The following is a 17,668-nucleotide window of genomic DNA, read 5'->3' as shown; positions in this document are numbered from 1 at the left end:
AATGATTTATTCATATGTATGAGGGGAGCTGCTCAAAGGCTCTGCACCAAGTTGCAAATAGTAATGAATTTTATACATAAAATATAGTTACACACTCCATTCCAACCAATAACCTATCTATTGCTAAGCTTGGTGCTCATCCCATCTTCTAACTCCTAAATAGATGTTTAATTAAGGTTCTTAAATGTCTGAAAAGCCTTCAACAAAGTACAGTTATGCTACAGTTAAGCAAGATAAAGTTTTTTAAAGCTGAATAAATATTTTCTGAAGCCAATTACATAATTTTCTTAATAGTCTTCCATTGTAGCCGAAGTGCCTAACTTTACAATCCGTCCTGACTGAATGGCATATAATATCCTGGTTGGTCAGGAGGTGCAAGCCCTACCCCTGACTTCAGTAATTCATCCTAAGAGTCATATCAGGCAACTGGTTTTCAAGTTAGAACATGTGCAGGCCCTGCGCTATCTGTCAGAGTTCAATATGCCACTTGTATCCTGACTTCCCTTAGTGCACCATCACAGACTTGGTCTCCTATCCTGTTTACCAATGAACTCATTTTTCAGGTATGGACAGGCCTCTGTAGTTTCTTAAGGTCAGGGGTTGGCGGGGGGCGGGGAGGGGGGGTTTGGTGGGGGCAGGGGGGAGGCCACATGTTGAGGGAGGTATTTTTTTGCATCTTCCATTTCCTTCTCCAGCAAGTTAGTATTCAGGGATCTCAGTCACTTTTCACCCTGTGAGTTTTTCTACTTTTTGTACTTTAAGCCCTTACATTGTTGTTATCCCTCATAATACAAGGCTATTCTTGTCTTTTATTTTACTTTATTTGACTCTTCAGCCTTCTTGGAAGGTCTTTGATAAACTGTCTTCTTATATTAATTTCGGTCCACATCAAAAAAGTTGACCTTCCCTTTGTATATTTGAGCAGTGGGATTTAAATGGAACAGAAGATTAAAGTTCTTATTTTTGTTCCACAGAGCACAGGGCTGTTAGACTGCAGGATGGTCCAACTCTCTGTCAGGGCAGATTAGAAGTTTTCTATACTGGAATCTGGGGGACTGTTTGTGCAGATTCCTTCGGAATGGAGGAAGCAGAGGTTGTTTGTAAACAACTCAGCTGTGGCTCTGCCCAATCTGTGGAGCCTCCTGTTACATTTGGAAGTGGTTCTGGACAGATCTGGCTCGATGATGTCAATTGTTATTCGCATGATACACTCCTATGGCAATGTCCATCTTCACCATGGGGCAGACATAATTGTAATCATCAGGAGGATGTTGGAGTCATCTGTTCAGGCAAGAATGGCAAATGGACCCCATTTCTATTGAAATACTTTGTGAAAAATTATCACTTTATCACTTGTAAATTTAAGTTCATTCAAATTTCTGTTGTCATGTTCACATCATCCTTTTGCTCTCTGACCTACATGGACGCCTGGTTCAGCAGCAAATTGATTTTTAAATTCTCATCCTCATTTGTAAGTCTCTACATAGCATTACTTCTCTTTGCTTTTGTTGTGTCAAAGTCCCACAATTCTACAGTATATCTGATTTCCACTGATTCTTGTTTCTTCTGCATTTCCAGTTATAAATGATCCACAATTTTGGGGTTCCATTCAGTAGACATGATCTCAATCATAACCCTCGCCCTAATATGCCTCATTGTTTACATTGTTTTCTTTAACATTATCATTAATGTTTGATCAACTTTTTGTTGTCTGACCCAATATCATTCTGTGTGCCTCTGTGATAAATTTAATTTTATGATGGCCCTCAAGAAGTACATTGGGGCATTGCTGTATAAGTTTTTGTCGAAGTAATGGATGTAATTTTATTCTAGAACTAAGTCCAAGGAAAATAAACAATCAGAGGGTTTCAAAGAAAAGTGAAATACGACCTGTTCCAGAACATTTTGGTAATTATTAATATGGATGTTAATATATGTTGTATGATAGGTGTTGATTTTTAAAGAAATTAACAAAGGAAAAACTGTGAAGTGGTTCTTGAAAGTGTGTCCATCATCTTGACTTTTGTGCTATGAAATATATTGTTTTGCATACAGTATAGAGTGCTATTGATAGGGTTCAGTACCCAATTATTTTACATACAGTCATGAGTGGTCTTGGTTCAGGTTAAGTGCAGTGCACGATTACCTTAGTTCTAGCTTATGTTATCTTTGCCAGGACTGATTACATTGAGTGTAGCAATAGCAATATATCAAGGCACACTTGGTAATTCAGTTTTGCTAATCAATGGAAAGCCTTGAAGGAATTATCCATTGACTAAATATTGGGGGGAGGGGGGCAAAAGAGGTTCATGAGTCTGATCCAGGCAGCGCAGCATTAACTGACAGAGTGTAGCCACACAGAATTTCAAATTATAATTCAACATACATTGCTCCCTTTTTAGGAACTATTCAACATTGTGAATTCTGGCACATTCAGGATAACAATTGCACATAGCTTTATGTCAGGCTTTCAATTGCAGTCAGTGGGCCTAATTAAAATTAATTTGCTGCCACTTCTATATTTTAAACTCTCTCATTAATCATTTTTACCAGTGAACAATTATCTTTCATGATATACATTGGAAAAACAATTTAGTTTTATTAATTGCAGTAAATTAACCCAGATCTAAGAGTTTGTTTTAATCATCCACAAAATGTGGGTGTTGCTATTAATTGCAGCATTTATTATTGATCCTTAATTGTACTTGAGATGCTTGCTGTGATCTGCTTTCTTGAATCACGCTGTCCTTGGAATAAGGGACACCCATGGTGCTGGCATAGAGGGAATTATGTGATAGGCAAAAGTGAGGACTGCAGATGCTGGAAACCAGAGTTTAGTTTAGCGTGGTGCAGGAAAAGCACAGGCAGCTTCCAAGGAGCAGGAAAATCGACATTTCGGGGAAATTATGTGATGTTTATTGAGCAAAACTGAAAGAGGTCCAAGACAGGATAATAACTTGCAAGTTGTGGTGTTAGCCTGCACCTGGTATCCCTCTCTGCTGAAGTGAGAGAGGATGTGAATTTGGAATTTGCTGCTGAATGAGCCTCAGAGTGTTACTGAATCTTTTGGTGATACATACCACTGCCTGTATCAATTTTTTCGTATTTTTGTTCATGTTGAGTGGAAGTCACTGGTTAGACTGACATTTATTTATTATTACTGTCATGCTTCTTGTGTGCAAGTAGAACTGTCGTCATCCAGGCAAATGGAGAGTAATTTACCACTCTTCTGATTTGTGCCTTGTAAGTGGTGGTCAAGTGATGAGGAAACTGAAGATGAGTTATTTTGCCACAGAATGTCATTCTCTTGACTTCTTTTGTCACCACAATATTTATTTGGTTATTCAAATTCAGTTTCTGTTTTCAGAAACTTTAACCTAAATGGCATCAAACAGTAGCATGTGGGTTGGAATTTGGAACAGGGCAAATAAAATAATTTTATCAATCTGCATGTTGATATCCCAAGTTCTTATTCATATTTTGTTTTTGTAGAGTTATGGCTAACTGCAGGATTTGATAATTGTTCTGGAAAAGTTGAAATATTCTTCAAAGGTACATGGGGAACAGTTTGTGATGATTCCTGGGATAAGCAGGATGCTGCTGTCGTCTGTCAGCAATTAAATTGTGGTGGCCCAATTTGGACTGTGGGAGGAATGATATTCGACCAAGGTAATGGCACAATTTGGATGGAGGAGGTTAAATGCAAAGGAACTGAATTAATCTGTGGGACTGCCAATTGTCAGCTATGGGTGATCACGACTGTGATCATAAAGAGGATGTCAATGTGATATGTTCTGGTAAGTGTTTTTGAAAGTGAACTATTTACCATTCACATTCTTCCCTTTAAAACTCTCCATTATTTCACTCACCCTATCCCTGCATTCTAAACTCTGGTCTTTTGTTCATGACTGAATATAATTCTTCCACCGTTGACAGCATCTCTTCATTTAGAAAGTATTCTGTTCCCTCAAACTTCAGTTCAAAGTGTATCACCTCAAACAATCCCAATCTGAGCTCTACTTACCATTCCACTAAATCAGTTACTCTGCCAATGTCCACTTGCAGGCTACTTTCCTTTCTGCAATATTTACTTTGCTAAATATCTTGAAACCATTATTAAACTTGAATATATGTCTACTCCATCATACATTGACATTATATATTTACATTATTCATGCTGTAGCCCATTATCTTCCCACAACTGAAACATTTGTACATCGTCAGAACAATTGATGCTGAACACCAGGGTGAGATTGACAGCTGTACAAAGGTTAGAAAGTGAAAGGTTGAGATTATGTTTCCTTGCTGAATCATAACTAAATTGTTATTTTAAGGTAATTGTAATGGGAAAGAGAATAACATAACTCTGGTCAGATAATGCCCGGTTAAATCAACAAAATATTTCAATTCAATCACTTGGTTGTATCACAAGGAAATGTCTGAGGCAGATTTTCCCTGTGTCATTATCATTATTTCATTAAAATTATTATTCTCACTTTCTTACAGGCTATCAGAATCTCACAGCGCCTTTCAACCAGGCAAGACCCCTTACTTTAATCATCCCTTCCATTCTTGTTATTCTTTTGATTGCTGTCTCACTTGCTTTGGCTGCAGAATTACAGAGAAGCTTCCAGAAAGGTTGGTTAATTTCCCATTAATAATCCTGCCCCATAAGTGGAGAATCTGATTCTTGTTCATTTATTGTTCTGCAATTCTTAATGTTTACAATGTGATTGCACTTGAGAAATTACAGAGGTGATATACCATAAACGTGCTGTGATTGACAATTTTTAATCCTTGAAGAAAGATTATGACATGTTTGGGTCAAGACTTTTTTTTGAATGGATGAGGCCGAAAGGAAATCCAGTACATGATAATGAGGTCTGGAATAGAGTGGATGGGGAACCTATCTCATTCGGATGAAAATTCAATAGCCAGGAGGCATAGGATTTAAATCATTTGCAGAAGAGTTGAGGAACTTGAGAACTGCTTTCCATAAGACCATAAGACAGAGGAGTGGAAGTAAGGCCATTCAGCCCATCGAGTCCACTCCGCCATTCAATCATGGCTGGTGGGCACTTCAACTCCACTTACCCGCATTCTCCCTGTAGCCCTTAATTCCCCGAGACAACAAGAATCTATCAATCTCTGCCTTGAAGACATCTAGTGTCCCAGCCTCCACTGCACTCTGCGGCAATGAATTCCACAGGCCCACCACTCTCTGGCTGAAGAAATGTCTCTGCATTTCTGTTCTGAATTGACCCCCTCTAATTCTAAGGCTGTGTCCACGGGTCCTAGTCTCCTCACCTAACGGAAACAATTTCCTAGCATCCACCCTTTCCAAGCCATGTATTATCTTGTACGTCTCTATTAAGTCTCCCCTTAATCTTCTAAACTCCAATGAATACAATTCCAGGATCCTCAGCTGTTCCTCATATGTTAGACCTACCATTCCAGGGATCATCCGTGTGAATCTCCGCTGGACACGTTCCAGTGCCAGTATGTCCTTCCTGAGGTGTGGGGACCAAAACTGGACACAGTACTCCAAATGGGGCCTAACCAGAGCTTTATAAAGTCTCAGTAGCACAATGGTGCTTTTATATTCCAATACTCTTGAGATAAGTGACAACATTGCATTCGCTTTCTTAATCACAGACTCAACCTGCATGTTGACCTTTAGAGAATCCTCGACTAGGACCCCCAGATCCCTTTGTACTTTGGCTTTACGAATGTTCTCACCGTTTAGAAAGTAGTCTGTGCTTTTATTCTTTTTTCCAAAGTGCAAGACCTCGCATTTGTTCACGTTGAATTCCATCAGCCATTTCCTGGACCACTCTCCCAAACTGTCTAGATCCTACTGCAGCCTCCCCACTTCCTCAGTACTACCTGCCTGTCGACCTAACTTCATATCATCTGCAAACTTTGCTAGAATTTCCCCAGTCCCTTCATCCAGATCATTAATATATAATGCGAACAGCTGTGGCTCCAACACTGAACCCTGTGGGACACCGCTCGTCACCGGCTGCCATTCTGAAAAAGAACCTTTTATCCCAACTCTCTGCCTTCTGTCAGACAGCCAATACTCAATCCATCCCAGTAGCTCACCTCGAACACCATGGGCCCTCACCTTGCTCAGCAGCCTCCCATGTGGCACCTTATCAAAAGCCTTTTGGAAGCTTTCATTCAGAGAGTAATCTGGTTCTGAAAATGTGGTGCGAGTATGGGTGAAAAGGAAACATTAGTAAAGTGATGAAAGGTATCCTCAACAGTGCTAACACCTGCTCAAAGATACCCAGTTTGGTTCTTGTAATGGCCACTCCACTCCTGACTCCATCATCGTCTCAGTTTATACATGGACAAAAGAGATGAATTCCAGAGGTGGGGTGACAGTGACAGCCCTTGAAATCAAGGCCACATTAAGCTCAGTGCAGCATCAAGGAGGTAAAAACAATGACTGAAGATGCTGGAAACCAGATTCTGGATTAGTGGTGATGGAAGAGCACAGCAGTTCAGGCAGCATCCAAGGAGCTTCGAAATCAACGTTTCGGGCAAAAGCCCTTCGTCAGGAATAAAGGCAGTGAGCCTGAAGCGTGGAGAGATAAGCTAGAGGAGGGTGGGGATGGGGAGAAAGTAGCATAGAGTACAATGGATGAGTGGGGGAGGGGATGAAGGTGATAGGTCAAGGAGGAGAGGGTGGAGTGGATAGGTGGAAAAGAAGATAGGCAGGTACGACAAGTCCGGACAAGTTATGGGGACAGTTACTGAGCTGAAAGTTTAGAACTAGGGTGAGGTGGGGGAAGGGGAAATGAGGAAACTGTTGAAGTCCACATTGATGCCCTGGGGTTGAAGTATTCCGAGGCGGAAGATGAGGCGTTCTTCCTCCAGGCATCTGGTGGTGAGGGAGCGGCGGTGAAGGAGGCCCAGGACCTCCATGCCCTCGGCAGAGTGGGAGGGGGAGTTGAAATGTTGGGCCACGGGGCGATGTGGTTGATTGGTGCGGGTGTCCCGGAGATGTTCCCTAAAGCGCTCTGCTAGGAGGCGCCCAGTCTCCCCAATGTAGAGGAGACCGCATCGGGAGCAACGGATACAATAAATGATATTAGTGGATGTGCAAGTAAAAGTTTGATGGATGTGGAAGGCTCCTTTAGGGCCTTGGATAGAGGTGAGGGAGCAGGTGTGGGCGCAGGTTTTACAGTTCCTGCGGTGGCAGGGGAATGTGCCAGGATTGGAGGGTGGGTTGTTTGGGGGCGTGGACCTGACCAGGTAATCACGGAGGGAACGGTCTTTGCGGAAGGCGGAAAGGGGTGGGGAGGGAAATATATCCCTGCTAGTGGGGTCTGTTTGGAGGCATCAAGGAGTCCTAGCAATACTGGGAATGGGAGAAGACTCTGCTGGTTGGAGTAACACCACAAGAAGATATTTGTGGTTATTGGAGTACTAATCATCTCAGCTTCAAGAAATTTCGACAGGAGTTCCTCAGGGTACGGCCTGGGCCCAACTAACTCATATACTTCATCAATGATTTCTTCTCCATCATTGGGTTTGAAGTGGAGATGTTCAATAACTATTACACACTTCATGTCTGTTCAGATAATGCAACAGCTTAAAAATGTGTTGCTGGAAAAGCGCAGCAGGTCAGGCAGCATCCAAGGAGCAGGAGAATCAATGTTTCGGGCATGAGCCCTTCTTCAGGAAGGCTGCCTGACCTGCTGCACTTTTCCAGCAACACATTTTCAGCTCTGATCTCCAGCATCTGCAGTCCTCACTTTCTCCTGTAAAAAGACCTTACAAAGTATGTAAAAAGACCTTACAAAGTATGAAAAAAAGCAAGCAATCAACATCTCTTCCCCCCTCTACAATGAATTCCTTTGCTGCCTCCAAACTCCCCAAAGGATATATTCACTCTGGATATGTCTCGCCCTGATGTGAGCTCTCTCTCCTGACTCTGCACAACTTGCTGGACTTTTCAATGGGATGAAGAATACATAGTAAGTAGGTCTATCAATTAAAGCACTTATAACACTTTTTGGAGTGAGTAGTGGCTGAATAGATATGTAGAATTATAGTAATAATTAATCGTAAAAAAATTTGTTACATGATTGGACTGGCTGTTTGAAAACATTTGGGCCTAAGTTGAGTGTAATAACTTTTATTACGTCAGTCTGTTTTCCTTTTTTATTAGATTTATTTTCTCCATCTGATGCTGAACTTGAAAGAGAATATGATGAAATTCAATAATTTGAGAGGACTTTCATCTGAGCAAAAGTGTAATTGAGGACAACATTTACAACAAAGTATCTTACAGTTTTACCCATTTTTCGACAATGACTTGGCAACAAATTTTGATGTTGAAATTCACAAGTTGTATCCAACCAATTCAGCAGTTATTACAGATGGAAAAGCTCCATGGAAGTTTAGTGAAATTCCTAGTAATTAATTTACCAAGTGGAGAATGGTAAACCAGGACAATCTTTATATTCAGAACTAAATAAAAAATCATTCTAGGTTTAATATGGATTTGACTTTATTGTAGTACAAATTCTACATGTTAGTATTTTTATGCCTTGATAATTTGATTTGGAAAAGTTTAGTCATGAACACCTTCTTCTATCTTATTGTGCGTGTGTGAATTACTAAATATGTTATGATATTGTAATGATAATTGAAAACTGTTGTAAAATAGTTTAGCGAAACAGTGAATGAAGAAGTATTATCCTCCTGAGCATACAAAATCTAATTCAGTTGTGCACTGCAAACTTTTCATCTTGCAATATGTTGACACGTAAATTGTTGTTTTCTCAAAACTGAACAAATCTGAAATTGAACTGTTAAAGGAGAGATTTTTATTGATAATTAATTCCTGAAAGGAGACTGTTTATCATACACCCAAATGTTTCTTTTAATTTACAACATACCTGGGGAAAATAGCTTTTAGTAGGGGAAAACATCAATCTGTACATCAACATTTTTAGTTGCAGCTAATGAAGGTGCATTGCAACAATTCTTACAGACTGACATTGAATGAACAACAAACATATAAAAAATGAAAAGTCATGGAACTGCAATTCCATCCAACGTGAACAAACTATAGATGATATACCAAATAAAGGGAAGCAAACAAGCCAACATTATGATTAAAAATGTCTGTAAAAATAACTTCCTTGAAATAAGATTTTATCAATAATATCTGCAACCTTAGCAATGCAAACAATTCTAAATGATAAGAGAAATCGACAAATCTGGCCTTTGTAAAAGACCAATATATAATCTCAGAACCTGTAATATGTTTCAATCATTCAACCAATTCAGCACTTGTCATCCAATGAAAATAAAGGCATTGCATTTAACTTGGTTTTAATGTTGTCAAGTGTAGGCAAAATAAATTTGAGATCATTATTGAGTTATATCAAATTATATCAAATTATCAAGAAATACTGCTTTGATAGTCAGTGGTAATTGTGTGCTGCAATAACCAAAGATCAAATCTTTGAAAAATATTCACACAAATTTGGAAAGCTTTCTGAAATAGGAATACAAATTGGAAAAATAAGACATTTTGTACTAAACTATGTGATACACTCAACTCTATCTAGGTACAGCATTTTTGACTGGAACATAAAGGATTCAATTTCAATTTGAAATATCAACTTATCATAATAATTCCAGGATGTTGCACAGAAATAGCAAGTGTTGAATATTACAAGCCACGTTGTCATCTGAAGTACTCATAATATTGCTGATAATGGTTACCCAAGAATATTAAATTTGGAGTTTTTTTAGACAAGATGAAATAAAGCTGCATGAGAAAACTATTGTTGCTGGATAGCTGAAAGCATCACTGGGGTTAAACTGATCCATCAATGACAAATCAATGGTTCGCTTTACCCAGCTTTTCTAATTGTCTCAGTTTGAGCTGCAGCAAAAATAGAAATGTAAGTTCATGTTGAACTTTCATGAGCTTTGAGTCCCCAAAGTACTTCCAAAAAAGTGAAGTGCATCTTAATTTGTATGACTATTGGTTTGATTGGGGAAATCGTAGTCATAGAGATGTACAGCATAGAAACAGACCTTTAGGTCCAACTTGTCCATGCCTATTTATCCTATCCATGCCCCTCATGATTTTATCAAGTTCTATAAAGTCACCCCTCAGTCTCCGATGGTCCAGGGAAAACAGCACTTGCCTATTCAGCCTCTCCCTATCGCTCAAATCCTCTAACCCTTGTAAATGTTTTCTGAACCCTTTCACATTTCATAACATCCTTCCGATAGGAAGTGACCAGAATTGCATGCAATATTCCAAAAGTGGCCTAATCAATGTTCTGTACAGCTGCAACATGACCTCCCAACTCCTGTACTCAATATTCTGACCAATAAAGGAAAGCATACCAAACACCTTCTTCACTATCCTATCTACCTGCGACTCTAGTTTCAAGGAGCTAGGAACCTGCACTCCAAGGTCTCTTTGTACAGCAACACTCCCTATGACCTTACCATTAAGTGTATAAGTCCTGCTAAGATTTGCTTTCACAAAATGCATTTCTCTAAGTTAAACTCTATCTGCCACTCCTCAGCCCATTGGCTTATCTGATCAAGGTCCCATTGTAATCTGAGGTAACCTTCTTCGATGTCCACTACACCCCCAATTTTGGTGTCATCTGCAAACTTACTAATTGTACCTCTGAAGCTCACATCCAAATCATTTATATAAATGATGAAAAGTCCATGCCTATTTATTCTATCCATGCCAATCATGATTTTATCCAGCACCGATCCTTGTGGTGCTCCACTGGTCACAGGCCTCAAGCCTGAAAACAACCCTCCATTACCACCCTCTGTTTTCTACCTTTGAGCCAGTTCTGTATTCCATGAGATCTAACCTTGCTAACCAGTTTCCCATGGAGAACCTTGTCGAATGCCTTACTGAAGTCCATATAGATCACATCCACCGCTCTACCCTTACCAATCCTCTTTGTTACTTCTTAAAAAAAACTCAGTCAAGTTCAGATTCCCTCCAGTGTGGAATTAGACTGTTTGGCACAAGAAGTCCACACCAACCTTCCAAACAGCAACCCACCCAGACCTATCCCCTTACATTTACCCTGATTAATCGATCTAACACTATGGCAATTTAGTATGGTCAATTCACCTGAACTGCATATCTTTAGACTGTGGGAGGAAATGAGAGCACCCAGAGGAAACCCATACAGACACAGGGACAATGTGCAAACTCCACACAGTCGCCCAAGGCTAGAATTGAATGTGGGCTCCTGGCGCTCTAAGGCAGCAGTGCTCACCATTGAGCCACCATGCCACACTGTTTGTTAGACATGATTTGCCACGTACAAAGCCATGTTGACTATCCCTTATCAGCCCTTGCCTTTCCAAATACATGTACTTCCTGTCCCTCAGGATTCCCTACAACAACTTGCCCACCACTGAGGTCAGACTGACTGGTCTACAGTTCCCTGTCTTGTCCTTACCATCTTTCTTAAATAGTGGCACCATGTTAGTTAAGTTCCAGTCTTCTGGCACCTCATCTGTGGCTATCAATGATACAAATATCTCAGCAAAAGGCCCAGCAATCACTTCCTGAGCTTCCCACAGAGTTCTAGGGTACACCTGTTCAGATCCTGGGCATTTATCCACTTCTATGCGTTTCAAGACATCCAGCAGTTCCTCCTCTGTAATATGGACATTTTTCCAAATGTCACCATCTATTTCCCGAGATTATATATCTTCCATGTCCTTTATCCACAGTAAATACTGATACAAAATACTCATTTAATATCTCCCTCATTTCCTGCAGCTCCATACAAAGGCCACCTTGTTCATCTTTGAGGGGGCCATATTATCTCCCTAGTTATCCTTTTATCCTTAAATGTACTGGTAAAAACCCTTTGGATTCTCCTTAAGTCCATTTGCCAAAGCTATCTCATGTCCCCTTTTCGCCCTCCTGATTTCCCTCTTAAGTATACTCCTAATGCTTTTATACTCTGCTAAGGATTCACTTGATCTATTCTGTCTATACCTGACACATGCTTCCTTCTTTTTCTTAACCAAATCCTCAATTTCTTTTGTCATCCAGCATTCTTTATATCTACCAGCCTTTCTTTTCACCCTAACAGGAATATACTGTCTCTGGATTCTTGTTATCTCATTTCTGAAGGCTTCCCATTTTCCAGCCATCCCTTTACCTGCAAACATCTGGACCCAATCAGCTTTTGAAAGTTCTTGCCTAATATCGTCAAAACTGGCCTTTCTCCAATTTAGAGCTTCAACTTTTAGATCAGGTCTGTCTTTTTCAATCGCTATTTTAAAACTAATAGAATTATAGTCACTGGCCCCAAACTTCTCCTCCACTGATACCTCAGACACCTGCCCTGCCTTATTTCCCAAGAGCGGGTCAAGTTTTGCAGTTTCTCTAGTAGGTACATCCACATACTGAATCAGAAAATCTTCTTGTATACACCTTCTTGTATACACTTGACAAATTCCTCTCCATCTAAACCTTTAACACTATGGCAGTCCCAGTTAATGTTTGGAAAGTTAGAATCTCCTACCATAACCACCCTATTATTCTTACATATAGCTGAGATCTCCTTACAAATCTGTTACTCAATTTCCTGCTGACTATTAGGTGGTCTATAGTACAATCCCAATGAGATGATTATTCCTTTCTTATTTCTCAGTTCCACCCAAATAACTTCCCTGGATATACTTCCGGAAATATCCGCCCTCAGTACAGGTGTAATGCTATTCCTTATCAAAACGCCAACCTCGATCGGCTTTTCCTCAAGCAGGTTGATTGATAAGTCCTGTCCACATCAATGGCATAGCTTTAACATGCTTTGAGTGATTTAACTCTGATTGTTAAACATTTGTGATGACTGTGTTGATATATACTGGATGTCCTGTTAGCCATCAGGAAAACCTGCTGAACAAAACCCATGGGTTGCTACGTCACGAAGCACTCCCATTAGCACAGGGTCATTTGTTCCATGGGGGGATCACATGGAACAGCTCAAGTTGTTACTGTGGACATCAAAGGCAGATCATCACCCAAATACTGATCCTCTGCCTGAATGATCCATTCCTAGTGGTGTCACTGGAACTATTCACATTGCATGAGCAGAAGCCATTAAATGCATGGTTAACTTTAACGTCAAACTATAATCAATAATACAGCTATATGAGCAGCAATAAGATATGAACATGCAGGGCATGGATAGGGTAAATAGTTAAGGTATTTTCCCTGGGGTGGCGGAGTCTAGAACTAGAAGACATAGGTTTAGGTGAGAAGGGAAGAATTTAAAAGGAACTTAAGGGGCAACCTTTTCACACAGAGGGTGATGCATGCATGGAATGAGCTGCCAGAGGAAATGGTGGCGGCTGGTATAATAACAATTTTTAAAAGGAATCTGCGTGGGTATATCAATAGAAAGGGTTTAGAGGAATATTGGCCACATGCTGGAAAATGGCACAAGATTGGTTTAGAATCTCTGGTTGGCATGGCCGAGTTGGACTGAAGGTTTCTATGCTGTACATCTCTCTGATTCTGTGACTCTATGAACTGTCTCCCTTTGAGAAACTGAAGTTGACAAGAATAAAGTGGTATGAAATTGAATAGAGTAGAATTACCACATTATGGAAACAGGTCATTTGCCCCAACAAGTCCACACCAACACTCCAAAGAGCATCCCACACGGACCCATCCCTATCCCCCTACTCTACTCCTGTAACCCTGCATATCCCATGGTTAATGAACTTAATTTAGAAAAACCCTGAACACTATGAGTAATTTAGCATGACTAATCTGTTGAATTGGATGTTAATTAGCAGGGATCTTTAAGAGCAAACTCAAAACTTTAGACAAGGATTCAAAAACAACCCTGAACTGAAAAATGTTCAGCTTTTATTAAAAGAAACATGCAGTTTTTTGGCTAAGAAAATAAGAGGGAGAAACCAAAGGATCCCAGCACTCTCCAAGTTTTTTGTGTCTTTACAAAGAAAACAGTAACATTACATACTTTAAAACATGCTGAGAAGTTACAGATTATCATGAAATGTACATCATTTGTAGCACTGAACCTATGCCTTATTGGTTTTTCAAAACATTAATTATTTGCGTCATTCCATAACTCTATTTCTGCTGCATGGACATTTTGTTTCGGCTAAAATCTGCAGTCCAAAATATGCAAGGAGCAGTTCTGAAGATTACTGAAGTTTTGTCAAGCTTGTCGAAGTTTTTACATTCAGCCTATCCTGAAAGCTGTTTCTGACCTTTTGCCACAGTCCTGTTTAACTTGCTGATCTATAATTCGAGAGTTGGCCATTTTTTCCCATCATGCAATTTTAAATGTTCCCCACAATACCACATTTTCTCCTTTTGTCATGATATGACAATAAATTATTTAGGCACATTGAAAATCCAATTTAAAATGCATTGGCACAAACAAACACGTAATCCTATTCTTACTAGCTTTAAAGATCCAATCAAACATTCCATGACCCAAACAATTCGGTGGATTGTAATCATGGATTTCTTTGCCAATATCTTGTATGTGGTCAGCATGTTGCTTAATATGTTCAACGAGGTTGGTAATATTTTCAGAGGTATGTGGAATGTAAGTACAGCACACCTGACCCACAACAGCACATGTTCCCCCTTACAAGGCCAGCAGATAATGCAAAGCCAGTCAATTCTGCAATGCCACGGTCCGGATAGCCAGCAACCCAGCTGAGACCTCAGTCAGTGCTTGTCCAGTTGCCTTGGCTTCTAAACTGTCTCATTGGCCAGGTGTTCCAGTGCTGAGACCATGCAAAACAATTTGCTGGATAATCGCACCATACTGTACAATGGAAGGGACAACATGAGGAACTGGTCTAGCCCAGTAATGGCTCTCGCAATCAGATGATGTAGGATACAACATAACCCAGATAGCAGGATCCTGTCCAATTGGCAGGAAGCCATGGGTACACTTTGGTGCCATATATAAAGTATGTGCCATTATAAGCCGTAATATCATCAGCCAATGTCATCCAGTATTGCATGGTGGAATAGGCCTGTGGACTATCAGATGTAATACTCCATATCCTGGACCAATCACAGTTAAACATCTCATTTCTCAAAATATTGATTACTAGGCCTGGCCAATCAAATGTGAGATTACATTTGTTTTGCCTCATTAGCATCCATTGTCCTAAGTTTCTAAAGCATAGGGACTCTGTAGTGTTATTCGAATGGACGGTAAGGGAAGGAGCAACTGAGTTGTGATGATATGCGGGCTGATACCATGAAGAAAATGTAGTAATTTCTTAACCTGCCGAATTCCATATTCTCACTTCTCCATTAAGCCCTGTGTGATTCTGTTGTGACACCTACTCAACTGTTTCTGAGATACAGAAAGGGAGGGGCTGAGTGGTATACTTTCCCTTGAATAGATGGGGATATGAGTACAAACCCAACACTTCCTAATGATCAATTTTTTGGTATACATATATGACAAATGTAAATAAATGCAGTTCCCAAGTAGGCTGGTGTGTTAATGTCAAATGTTCACTTTCATCAAAGAATTCAAAAAGTCCAAAGAGTACCAAAACGATATTCATGCTGTGTCGTTGACCGGTTGAGGAGTAATCTTCTTCCAATCAGATAGATGAACCCAATTGAAATGTCCTTTAATTTTGACTGAGGTTGGTGTTGTCAGTAGGACTTGAAAGGGCCCACTCCAGCAGTGTCCTAATTTGTTTCTTTCCCAATTCTTGACTATCACGTAATCACCTGGGTTTACTTATAGATATAGGGAGGCAATCGTATTTTCCTTAGCTGGGCAATGCGATTGTCTGACCTGCGAATGAAGAAACTTCAGAGAAAGAGTTAACTGTTTTAGGTAATTCTGCATTTGCGCTCCCATCACATGGAAATCTATACCCTTTAGGGGTTCAGTATAAACATCCGACGGAGTCTTCACTGGCCAACCATAAACTGTCTTTGCAGCTGATTGTCGAGTCTGTGAATGTGGACTCACTTGCATGTGAAAAAGTGGTAAGGGCAAAACTGTGAGTCAATGTAACCTTGTTTCTTCGACTAATTTAGATCATTTTTCATTTAAGGTGCCGTTGGCCCATTCCATAATCCCTGCTGCCTGTGGGCGATACATGTAGGGCAATTGCTGTTTAATTAAAAGTGATTCACATAATTCAGTATTGATACGAGCCATGAAACGTGGTGCATTCTGGATGTAGGTTTGCTTGCTGAGCTGCAAGGTTCGTTTTCATTGTCTGAACTTATTGTTTTAGGTAACCCAAAGTGAGGAGTCACTTAGAACATAGAACATAGAACAGTACAGCACAGAACAGGCCCTTCAGCCTACGGTGTTGTGCCGACCACTGATCCTCATGTATGCACCCTCAAATTTCTGTGACCATATGCATGTCCAGTAGTCTCTTAAATGTTCCCAATGACCTTGCTTCCACAACTGCTGCTGGCAACGCATTCCATGCTCTCACAACTCTCTGTGTAAAGAACCCGCCTCTGACATCCCCTCTATACTTTCCTCCAACCAGCTTAAAACTATGACCCCTCATGTTAGTCATTTCTGCTCTGGGAAATAGTCTCTGGCTATTGACTCTATCTATGCCTCTCATTATCTTGTATACCTCAATTAGGTCCCCTCTCCTCCTCCTTTTCTCTAATGAGAAAAGTCCGAGCTCAGTCAACCTCTGGTGGCAACCGGATTTGAATACAGCAGCCCAAATGCGGCTAGATCAATGCCTTATTTGCACGAAAAATAACAAGGCTAAATGTATTAAGTGCCCTTCTGGGACTACCCCACTGCCAGATGGGCCTTTGCTTGTATACAGCTTGATTTTATTGAATTACCTCAGATAAGATAAGCCCCCCAGTCCAGGCAGCATCCTGGTAAACCTCCTCTGAACCCTCTGCAAAGCATCCACATCTTTCCTATAATAGGGCGACCAGAACTGGACGCAGTATTCCAAGTGCAGTCTAACCAAAGTTTTATAGAGCTGCAACAAGATCTCACGACTCTTAAACTCAATCCCCCTGTTAATGAAAGCCAAAATACCATATGCTTTCTTAACAACCCTGTCCACTTGGGTGGCCATTTTAAGGGATCTATGTACCTGCACACCAAGATCCCTCTGTTCCTCCACACTGCCAAGAATCCTATCCTTAATCCTGTACTCAGCTTTCAAATTCAACGTTCCAAAATGCATCACCCCGCATGTATCCAGGTTGAACTCCATCTACCACCTCTCAGCCCATCTCTGCATCCTGTCAATGTCCTGCTGCAGCCTACAACAGCTCTCTATACTGTCAACGACACCTCCAACCTTTGTGTCATCTGCAAACTTGTTGACCCATCCTTCAATCCCCTCATCCAAGTCATTAATAAAAATTACAAACAGTAGAGGCCCAAGGACAGAGCCCTGTGGAACACCACTCACCACAGACTTCCAGGCAGAATATTTTCCTTCTACTACCACTCGCTGTCTTCTGTTGGCCAGCCAATTCTGTATCCAGACAGCTAAGTTCCCCTGTATCCCATTCCTCCTGACCTTCTGAATGAGCCTACCATAGGCAACCTTATGAAATGCCTTGCTGAAGTCCATATACACCACATCCACAGCTCGACCCTCATCAAGT

General features: G+C 40.5%; 1 pseudogene; it reads left to right on the top strand.

The window, feature by feature from the left end:
- LOC140478635 (scavenger receptor cysteine-rich type 1 protein M130-like) overlaps positions 1-17,668 on the top strand; it is a 47,325-nt pseudogene that overhangs the window by 11,937 nt on the left and 17,720 nt on the right.

The sequence above is a fragment of the Chiloscyllium punctatum genome, chromosome 6 (genome assembly GCF_047496795.1).
Source record: "Chiloscyllium punctatum isolate Juve2018m chromosome 6, sChiPun1.3, whole genome shotgun sequence".
Classification (NCBI taxonomy): Eukaryota; Metazoa; Chordata; class Chondrichthyes; order Orectolobiformes; family Hemiscylliidae; genus Chiloscyllium; species Chiloscyllium punctatum.
The sequence above is the reverse complement of the archived record's forward strand: the minus strand, read 5'-3'. Positions and strand labels throughout refer to the sequence as shown.